Source organism: Amphiura filiformis, chromosome 2 (assembly GCF_039555335.1).
Source record: "Amphiura filiformis chromosome 2, Afil_fr2py, whole genome shotgun sequence".
In the NCBI taxonomy this organism is placed as follows: Eukaryota; Metazoa; Echinodermata; class Ophiuroidea; order Amphilepidida; family Amphiuridae; genus Amphiura; species Amphiura filiformis.
Window position 1 is genome coordinate 97296903 of NC_092629.1, and position 12199 is coordinate 97309101.

General features: G+C 42.1%; 1 protein-coding gene across 1 annotated transcript in view; it reads right to left on the reverse strand.

The window, feature by feature from the left end:
- LOC140145335 (scavenger receptor cysteine-rich domain-containing group B protein-like) overlaps nt 1–12199 on the reverse strand; it is a 52607-nt gene that overhangs the window by 1834 nt on the left and 38574 nt on the right. The gene's annotated exons all lie outside the window — the stretch shown is intronic.

A 12199-nucleotide genomic window follows, 5' to 3' on the forward strand; every position in this document is an offset into this window, starting at 1 on the left:
TAATTACCCACACAGGGGGTGTAGATTTCAAATGGACCCAGCGAACCCCCAACTAAACGTATCTCTCCTTCATTACCTGAAATGGGAAGATGAAATTAGTATGGACTGTAACAGTCATGACCGTAATTACCCACACAGGGGGAGAAGATTTCAAATGGACCCAGCAAACACCCAACTAAACGTATCTCTCCTTCATTACCTGAAATGGGAAGATGAAATTAGTATGGACTGTAAAAGTCATGACCCTAATTACCCACACAGGGGGGATGTAGATTTCAAATGGACCCAGCAAACACCCAACTAAACGTATCTCTCCTTCATTACCTGAAATGGGAAGATGAAATTAGTATGGACTGTAAAAGTCATGACCCTAATTACCCACACAGGGGTGTAGATTTCAAATGGACCCAGCGAACCCCCAACTAAACGTATCTCTCCTTCATTACCTGAAATGGGAAGATGAAATTAGTATGGACTGTAAAAGTCATGACCCTAATTACCCACACAGGGGGTGTAGATTTCAAATGGACCCAGCAAACACCCAACTAAACGTATCTCTCCTTCGTTACCTGAAATGGGAAGATGAAATTAGTATGGACTGTAAAAGTCATGACCCTAATTACCCACACAGGGGTGTAGATTTCAAATGGACCCAGCGAACCCCCAACTAAACGTATCTCTCCTTCATTACCTGAAATGGGAAGATGAAATTAGTATGGACTGTAAAAGTCATGACCCTAATTACCCACACAGGGGGGATGTAGATTTCAAATGGACCCAGCAAACACCCAACTAAACGTATCTCTCCTTCATTACCTGAAATGGGAAGATGAAATTAGTATGGACTGTAAAAGTCATGACCCTAATTACCCACACAGGGGGATGTAGATTTCAAATGGACCCAGCAAACACCCAACTAAACGTATCTCTCCTTCATTACCTGAAATGGGAAGATGAAATTAGTATGGACTGTAAAAGTCATGACCCTAATTACCCACACAGGGGTGTAGATTTCAAATGGACCCAGCAAACACCCAACTAAACGTATCTCTCCTTCGTTACCTGAAATGGGAAGATGAAATTAGTATGGACTGTGAAAGTCATGACCCTAATTACCCACACAGGGGGTGTAGATTTCAAATGGACCCAGCAAACCAACAACTAAACGTATCTCTCCTTCATTACCTGAAATGGGAAGATGAAATTAGTATGGAGTGTAAAAGTCATGACCCTAATTACCCGCACAGGGGGTGTAGATTTCAAATGGACCCAGCAAACACCCAACTAAACGTATCTCTCCTTCATTACCTGAAATGGGAAGATGAAATTAGTATGGACTGTAAAAGTCATGACCCTAATTACCCACACAGGGGGATGTAGATTTCAAATGGACCCAGCGAACACCCAACTAAACGTATCTCTCCTTCATTACCTGAAATGGGAAGATGAAATTAGTATGGACTGTAAAAGTCATGACCCTAATTACCCACACAGGGGGTGTAGATTTCAAATGGACCCAGCAAACCAACAACTAAACGTATCTCTCCTTCATTACCTGAAATGGGAAGATGAAATTAGTATGGACTGTAAAAGTCATGACCCTAATTACCCACACAGGGGGTGTAGATTTCAAATGGACCCAGCAAACCAACAACTAAACGTATCTCTCCTTCATTACCTGAAATGGGAAGATGAAATTAGTATGGACTGTAAAAGTCATGACCCTAATTACCCACACAGGGGGGGTGTAGATTTCAAATGGACCCAGCAAACCCCCAACTAAACGTATCTCTCCTTCATTACCTGAAATGGGAAGATGAAATTAGTATGGACTGTAAAAGTCATGACCCTAATTACCCACACAGGGGGATGTAGATTTCAAATGGACCCAGCAAACACCCAACTAAACGTATCTCTCCTTCATTACCTGAAATGGGAAGATGAAATTAGTATGGACTGTAAAAGTCATGACCCTAATTACCCACACAGGGGTGTAGATTTCAAATGGACCCAGCGAACCCCCAACTAAACGTATCTCTCCTTCGTTACCTGAAATGGGAAGATGAAATTAGTATGGACTGTAAAAGTCATGACCCTAATTACCCACCCAGGGGGTGTAGATTTCAAATGGACCCAGCAAACACCCAACTAAACGTATCTCTCCTTCGTTACCTGAAATGGGAAGATGAAATTAGTATGGACTGTAAAAGTCATGACCCTAATTACCCACACAGGGGGTGTAGATTTCAAATGGACCCAGCAAACACCCAACTAAACGTATCTCTCCTTCATTACCTGAAATGGGAAGATGAAATTAGTATGGACTGTAAAGGTCATGACCCTAATTACCCACACAGGGGGTGTAGATTTCAAATGGACCCAGCAAACACCCAACTAAACGTATCTCTCCTTCATTACCTGAAATGGGAAGATGAAATTAGTATGGACTGTAAAAGTCATGACCCTAATTACCCACACAGGGGTGTAGATTTCAAATGGACCCAGCAAACACCCAACTAAACGTATCTCTCCTTCGTTACCTGAAATGGGAAGATGAAATTAGTATGGACTGTGAAAGTCATGACCCTAATTACCCACACAGGGGTGTAGATTTCAAATGGACCCAGCAAACCAACAACTAAACGTATCTCTCCTTCATTACCTGAAATGGGAAGATGAAATTAGTATGGACTGTAAAAGTCATGACCCTAATTACCCACACAGGGGGATGTAGATTTCAAATGGACCCAGCAAACCAACAACTAAACGTATCTCTCCTTCATTACCTGAAATGGGAAGATGAAATTAGTATGGACTGTAAAAGTCATGACCCTAATTACCCACACAGGGGTGTAGATTTCAAATGGACCCAGCAAACCAACAACTAAACGTATCTCTCCTTCATTACCTGAAATGGGAAGATGAAATTAGTATGGACTGTAAAAGTCATGACCCTAATTACCCACACAGGGGGGGGTGTAGATTTCAAATGGACCCAGCAAACCCCCAACTAAACGTATCTCTCCTTCATTACCTGAAATGGGAAGATGAAATTAGTATGGACTGTAAAAGTCATGACCCTAATTACCCACACAGGGGGATGTAGATTTCAAATGGACCCAGCAAACACCCAACTAAACGTATCTCTCCTTCATTACCTGAAATGGGAAGATGAAATTAGTATGGACTGTAAAAGTCATGACCCTAATTACCCACACAGGGGGTGTAGATTTCAAATGGACCCAGCGAACCCCCAACTAAACGTATCTCTCCTTCGTTACCTGAAATGGGAAGATGAAATTAGTATGGACTGTAAAAGTCATGACCCTAATTACCCACACAGGGGGTGTAGATTTCAAATGGACCCAGCGAACCCCCAACTAAACGTATCTCTCCTTCGTTACCTGAAATGGGAAGATGAAATTAGTATGGACTGTAAAAGTCATGACCCTAATTACCCACACAGGGGGTGTAGATTTCAAATGGACCCAGCACACCCCCAACTAAACGTATCTCTCCTTCATTACCTGAAATGGGAAGATGAAATTAGTATGGACTGTAAAAGTCATGACCCTAATTACCCGCACAGGGGGTGTAGATTTCAAATGGACCCAGCACACCCCCAACTAAACGTATCTCTCCTTCATTACCTGAAATGGGAAGATGAAATTAGTATGGACTGTAAAAGTCATGACCCTAATTACGCACACAGGGGGTGTAGATTTCAAATGGACCCAGCAAACACCCAACTAAACGTATCTCTCCTTCGTTACCTGAAATGGGAAGATGAAATTAGTATGGACTGTGAAAGTCATGACCCTAATTACCCACACAGGGGTGTAGATTTCAAATGGACCCAGCAAACCCCCAACTAAACGTATCTCTCCTTCGTTACCTGAAATGGGAAGATGAAATTAGTATGGACTGTAAAAGTCATGACCCTAATTACCCACACAGGGGGATGTAGATTTCAAATGGACCCAGCGAACCCCCAACTAAACGTATCTCTCCTTCATTACCTGAAATGGGAAGATTAAATTAGTATGGACTGTAAAAGTCATGACCCTAATTACCCACACAGGGGGGTGTAGATTTCAAATGGACCCAGCAAACCCCCAACTAAACGTATCTCTCCTTCGTTACCTGAAATGGGAAGATGAAATTAGTATGGACTGTAAAAGTCATGACCCTAATTACCCACCCAGGGGGTGTAGATTTCAAATGGACCCAGCGAACCCCCAACTAAACGTATCTCTCCTTCATTACCTGAAATGGGAAGATGAAATTAGTATGGACTGTAAAAGTCATGACCCTAATTACCCACACAGGGGTGTAGATTTCAAGGGCCCAGCAAACCCCCAACTAAACGTATCTCTCCTTCATTACCTGAAATGGGAAGATTAAATTAGTATGGACTGTAAAAGTCATGACCCTAATTACCCACACAGGGGTGTAGATTTCAAATGGACCCAGCGAACCCCCAACTAAACGTATCTCTCCTTCATTACCTGAAATGGGAAGATGAAATTAGTATGGACTGTAAAAGTCATGACCCTAATTACCCACACAGGGGGTGTAGATTTCAAATGGACCCAGCACTAAAAAAAAAACGTATCTCTCCTTCATTACCTGAAATGGGAAGATGAAATTAGTATGGACTGTAAAAGTCATGACCCTAATTACCCACACAGGGGTGTAGATTTCAAATGGACCCAGCAAACCCCAATTAAACGTATCTCTCCTTCATTACCTGAAATGGGAAGATGAAATTAGTATGGACTGTAAAAGTCATGACCCTAATTACCCGCACAGGGGGTGTAGATTTCAAATGGACCCAGCAAACCCCCAACTAAACGTATCTCTCCTTCATTACCTGAAATGGGAAGATGAAATTAGTATGGACTGTAAAAGTCATGACCCTAATTACCCACACAGGGGGTGTAGATTTCAAATGGACCCAGCAAACACCCAACTAAACGTATCTCTCCTTCATTACCTGAAATGGGAAGATGAAATTAGTATGGACTGTAAAAGTCATGACCCTAATTACCCACACAGGGGGTGTAGATTTCAAATGGACCCAGCAAACACCCAACTAAACGTATCTCTCCTTCGTTACCTGAAATGGGAAGATGAAATTAGTATGGACTGTAAAAGTCATGACCCTAATTACCCACACAGGGGGTGTAGATTTCAAATGGACCCAGCAAACCCCCAATTAAACGTATCTCTCCTTCATTACCTGAAATGGGAAGATGAAATTAGTATGGACTGTAAAAGTCATGACCCTAATTACCCGCACAGGGGTGTAGATTTCAAATGGACCCAGCGAACCCCAACTAAACGTATCTCTCCTTCATTACCGGAAATGGGAAGATGAAATTAGTATGGACTGAAAAAGTCATGACCCTAATTACCCACACAGGGGATGTAGATTTCAAATGGACCCAGCAAACCCCCAACTAAACGTATCTCTCCTTCATTACCTGAAATGGGAAGATGAAATTAGTATGGACTGTAAAAGTCATGACCCTAATTACCCACACAGGGGGTGTGTAGATTTCAAATGGACCCAGCAACCCCCAACTAAACGTATCTCTCCTTCATTACCTGAAATGGGAAGATGAAATTAGTATGGACTGTAAAAGTCATGACCCTAATTACCCACACAGGGGTGTAGATTTCAAATGGACCCAGCAAACACCCAACTAAACGTATCTCTCCTTCATTACCTGAAATGGGAAGATGAAATTAGTATGGACTGTAAAAGTCATGACCCTAATTACCCACACAGGGGGGATGTAGATTTCAAATGGACCCAGCAAACACCCAACTAAACGTATCTCTCCTTCGTTACCTGAAATGGGAAGATGAAATTAGTATGGACTGTAAAAGTCATGACCCTAATTACCCACACAGGGGTGTAGATTTCAAATGGACCCAGCGAACCCCCAACTAAACGTATCTCTCCTTCATTACCTGAAATGGGAAGATGAAATTAGTATGGACTGTAAAAGTCATGACCCTAATTACCCACACAGGGGGATGTAGATTTCAAATGGACCCAGCAAACACCCAACTAAACGTATCTCTCCTTCATTACCTGAAATGGGAAGATGAAATTAGTATGGACTGTAAAAGTCATGACCCTAATTACCCACACACGGGGGATGTAGATTTCAAATGGACCCAGCAAACACCCAACTAAACGTATCTCTCCTTCATTACCTGAAATGGGAAGATGAAATTAGTATGGACTGTAAAAGTCATGACCCTAATTACCCACACAGGGGTGTAGATTTCAAATGGACCCAGCAAACACCCAACTAAACGTATCTCTCCTTCGTTACCTGAAATGGGAAGATGAAATTAGTATGGACTGTGAAAGTCATGACCCTAATTACCCTCACAGGGGGTGTAGATTTCAAATGGACCCAGCAAACCAACAACTAAACGTATCTCTCCTTCATTACCTGAAATGGGAAGATGAAATTAGTATGGACTGTAAAAGTCATGACCCTAATTACCCACACAGGGGGGATGTAGATTTCAAATGGACCCAGCAAACCAACAACTAAACGTATCTCTCCTTCATTACCTGAAATGGGAAGATGAAATTAGTATGGACTGTAAAAGTCATGACCCTAATTACCCACACAGGGGTGTAGATTTCAAATGGACCCAGCAAACCAACAACTAAACGTATCTCTCCTTCATTACCTGAAATGGGAAGATGAAATTAGTATGGACTGTAAAAGTCATGACCCTAATTACCCACACAGGGGGGTGTAGATTTCAAATGGACCCAGCAAACCCCCAACTAAACGTATCTCTCCTTCATTACCTGAAATGGGAAGATGAAATTAGTATGGACTGTAAAAGTCATGACCCTAATTACCCACACAGGGGGGATGTAGATTTCAAATGGACCCAGCAAACACCCAACTAAACGTATCTCTCCTTCGTTACCTGAAATGGGAAGATGAAATTAGTATGGACTGTAAAAGTCATGACCCTAATTACCCACACAGGGGGTGTAGATTTCAAATGGACCCAGCGAACCCCCAACTAAACGTATCTCTCCTTCATTACCTGAAATGGGAAGATGAAATTAGTATGGACTGTAAAAGTCATGACCCTAATTACCCACACAGGGGGATGTAGATTTCAAATGGACCCAGCAAACACCCAACTAAACGTATCTCTCCTTCATTACCTGAAATGGGAAGATGAAATTAGTATGGACTGTAAAAGTCATGACCCTAATTACCCACACAGGGGGATGTAGATTTCAAATGGACCCAGCAAACACCCAACTAAACGTATCTCTCCTTCATTACCTGAAATGGGAAGATGAAATTAGTATGGACTGTAAAAGTCATGACCCTAATTACCCACACAGGGGGTGTAGATTTCAAATGGACCCAGCAAACACCCAACTAAACGTATCTCTCCTTCGTTACCTGAAATGGGAAGATGAAATTAGTATGGACTGTGAAAGTCATGACCCTAATTACCCACACAGGGGTGTAGATTTCAAATGGACCCAGCAAACCAACAACTAAACGTATCTCTCCTTCATTACCTGAAATGGGAAGATGAAATTAGTATGGACTGTAAAAGTCATGACCCTAATTACCCACACAGGGGGATGTAGATTTCAAATGGACCCAGCAAACCAACAACTAAACGTATCTCTCCTTCATTACCTGAAATGGGAAGATGAAATTAGTATGGACTGTAAAAGTCATGACCCTAATTACCCACACAGGGGTGTAGATTTCAAATGGACCCAGCAAACCAACAACTAAACGTATCTCTCCTTCATTACCTGAAATGGGAAGATGAAATTAGTATGGACTGTAAAAGTCATGACCCTAATTACCCACACAGGGGGGGTGTAGATTTCAAATGGACCCAGCAAACCCCCAACTAAACGTATCTCTCCTTCATTACCTGAAATGGGAAGATGAAATTAGTATGGACTGTAAAAGTCATGACCCTAATTACCCACACAGGGGGGATGTAGATTTCAAATGGACCCAGCAAACACCCAACTAAACGTATCTCTCCTTCATTACCTGAAATGGGAAGATGAAATTAGTATGGACTGTAAAAGTCATGACCCTAATTACCCACACAGGGGGTGTAGATTTCAAATGGACCCAGCGAACCCCCAACTAAACGTATCTCTCCTTCGTTACCTGAAATGGGAAGATGAAATTAGTATGGACTGTAAAAGTCATGACCCTAATTACCCCACACAGGGGGTGTAGATTTCAAATGGACCCAGCGAACCCCCAACTAAACGTATCTCTCCTTCGTTACCTGAAATGGGAAGATGAAATTAGTATGGACTGTAAAAGTCATGACCCTAATTACCCACACAGGGGTGTAGATTTCAAATGGACCCAGCGAACCCCCAACTAAACGTATCTCTCCTTCGTTACCTGAAATGGGAAGATGAAATTAGTATGGACTGTAAAAGTCATGACCCTAATTACCCACACAGGGGTGTAGATTTCAAATGGACCCAGCAAACACCCAACTAAACGTATCTCTCCTTCATTACCTGAAATGGGAAGATGAAATTAGTATGGACTGTAAAAGTCATGACCCTAATTACCCACACAGGGGGTGTAGATTTCAAATGGACCCAGCGAACCCCAACTAAACGTATCTCTCCTTCGTTACCTGAAATGGGAAGATGAAATTAGTATGGACTGTAAAAGTAATGACCCTAATTACCCACACAGGGGGTGTAGATTTCAAATGGACCCAGCGAACCCCCAACTAAACGTATCTCTCCTTCGTTACCTGAAATGGGAAGATGAAATTAGTATGGACTGTAAAAGTCATGACCCTAATTACCCACACAGGGGTGTAGATTTCAAATGGACCCAGCGAACCCCCAACTAAACGTATCTCTCCTTCATTACCTGAAATGGGAAGATGAAATTAGTATGGACTGTAAAAAGTCATGACCCTAATTACCCACACAGGGGTGTAGATTTCAAGTGGGCCCAGCAAACCCCAACTAAACGTATCTCTCCTTCATTACCTGAAATGGGAAGATTAAATTAGTATGGACTGTAAAAGTCATGACCCTAATTACCCACACAGGGGGTGTAGATTTCAAATGGACCCAGCGAACCCCCAACTAAACGTATCTCTCCTTCATTACCTGAAATGGGAAGATGAAATTAGTATGGACTGTAAAAGTCATGACCCTAATTACCCACACAGGGGGGATGTAGATTTCAAATGGACCCAGCAAACCAACAACTAAACGTATCTCTCCTTCGTTACCTGAAATGGGAAGATGAAAATAGTATGGACTGTAAAAGTCATGACCCTAATTACCCACACAGGGGGTGTAGATTTCAAATGGACCCAGCGAACACCCAACTAAACGTATCTCTCCTTCATTACCTGAAATGGGAAGATGACATTAGTATAGACTGTAAAAGTCATGACCCTAATTACCCACACAGGGGGTGTAGATTTCAAATGGACCCAGCAAACCAACAACTAAACGTATCTCTCCTTCATTACCTGAAATGGGAAGATGAAATTAGTATGGACTGTAAAAGTCATGACCCTAATTACCCACACAGGGGGATGTAGATTTCAAATGGACCCAGCGAACCCCCAACTAAACGTATCTCTCCTTCATTACCTGAAATGGGAAGATGAAATTAGTATGGACTGTAAAGGTCATGACCCTAATTACCCACACAGGGGGTGTAGATTTCAAATGGACCCAGCGAACCCCCAACTAAACGTATCTCTCCTTCATTACCTGAAATGGGAAGATGAAATTAGTATGGACTGTAAAAGTCATGACCCTAATTACCCACACAGGGGGTGTAGATTTCAAGTGGGCCCAGCAAACCCCCAACTAAACGTATCTCTCCTTCATTACCTGAAATGGGAAGATTAAATTAGTATGGACTGTAAAAGTCATGACCCTAATTACCCACACAGGGGGTGTAGATTTCAAATGGACCCAGCGAACCCCCAACTAAACGTATCTCTCCTTCATTACCTGAAATGGGAAGATGAAATTAGTATGGACTGTAAAAGTCATGACCCTAATTACCCACACAGGGGGTGTAGATTTCAAATGGACCCAGCAAACCAACAACTAAACGTATCTCTCCTTCGTTACCTGAAATGGGAAGATGAAATTAGTATGGACTGTAAAAAGTCATGACCCTAATTACCCGCACAGGGGGTGTAGATTTCAAATGGACCCAGCAAACCCCCAACTAAACGTATCTCTCCTTCATTACCTGAAATGGGAAGATGAAATTAGTATGGACTGTAAAAGTCATGACCCTAATTACCCACACAGGGGGTGTAGATTTCAAATGGACCCAGCAAACACCCAACTAAACGTATCTCTCCTTCATTACCTGAAATGGGAAGATGAAATTAGTATGGACTGTAAAAGTCATGACCCTAATTACCCACACAGGGGTGTAGATTTCAAATGGACCCAGCAAACACCCAACTAAACGTATCTCTCCTTCGTTACCTGAAATGGGAAGATGAAATTAGTATGGACTGTAAAAGTCATGACCCTAATTACCCACACAGGGGTGTAGATTTCAAATGGACCCAGCAAACCCCCAATTAAACGTATCTCTCCTTCATTACCTGAAATGGGAAGATGAAATTAGTATGGACTGTAAAAGTCATGACCCTAATTACCCGCACAGGGGGTGTAGATTTCAAATGGACCCAGCGAACCCCAACTAAACGTATCTCTCCTTCATTACCTGAAATGGGAAGATGAAATTAGTATGGACTGTAAAAGTCATGACCCTAATTACCCACACAGGGGGGATGTAGATTTCAAATGGACCCAGCAAACCCCCAACTAAACGTATCTCTCCTTCATTACCTGAAATGGGAAGATGAAATTAGTATGGACTGTAAAAGTCATGACCCTAATTACCCACACAGGGGTGTAGATTTCAAATGGACCCAGCAGACCCCCAACTAAACGTATCTCTCCTTCATTACCTGAAATGGGAAGATGAAATTAGTATGGACTGTAAAAGTCATGACCCTAATTACCCACACAGGGAGTGCAGATTTCAAATGGACCCAGCAAACACCCAACTAAACGTATCTCTCCTTCATTACCTGAAATGGGAAGATGAAATTAGTATGGACTGTAAAAGTCATGACCCTAATTACCCACACAGGGGGGATGTAGATTTCAAATGGACCCAGCAAACACCCAACTAAACGTATCTCTCCTTCGTTACCTGAAATGGGAAGATGAAATTAGTATGGACTGTAAAAGTCATGACCCTAATCACCCACACAGGGGGTGTAGATTTCAAATGGACCCAGCGAACCCCCAACTAAACGTATCTCTCCTTCATTACCTGAAATGGGAAGATGAAATTAGTATGGACTGTAAAAGTCATGACCCTAATTACCCACACAGGGGGTGTAGATTTCAAATGGACCCAGCAAACACCCAACTAAACGTATCTCTCCTTCATTACCTGAAATGGGAAGATGAAATTAGTATGGACTGTAAAAGTCATGACCCTAATTACCCACACAGGGGGATGTAGATTTCAAATGGACCCAGCAAACACCCAACTAAACGTATCTCTCCTTCATTACCTGAAATGGGAAGATGAAATTAGTATGGACTGTAAAAGTCATGACCCTAATTACCCACACAGGGGGTGTAGATTTCAAATGGACCCAGCAAACACCCAACTAAACGTATCTCTCCTTCGTTACCTGAAATGGGAAGATGAAATTAGTATGGACTGTGAAAGTCATGACCCTAATTACCCACACAGGGGGTGTAGATTTCAAATGGACCCAGCAAACCAACAACTAAACGTATCTCTCCTTCATTACCTGAAATGGGAAGATGAAATTAGTATGGACTGTAAAAGTCATGACCCTAATTACCCACACAGGGGGGATGTAGATTTCAAATGGACCCAGCAAACCAACAACTAAACGTATCTCTCCTTCATTACCTGAAATGGGAAGATGAAATTAGTATGGACTGTAAAAGTCATGACCCTAATTACCCACACAGGGGTGTAGATTTCAAATGGACCCAGCAAACCAACAACTAAACGTATCTCTCCTTCATTACCTGAAATGGGAAGATGAAATTAGTATGGACTGTAAAAGTCATGACCCTAATTACCCA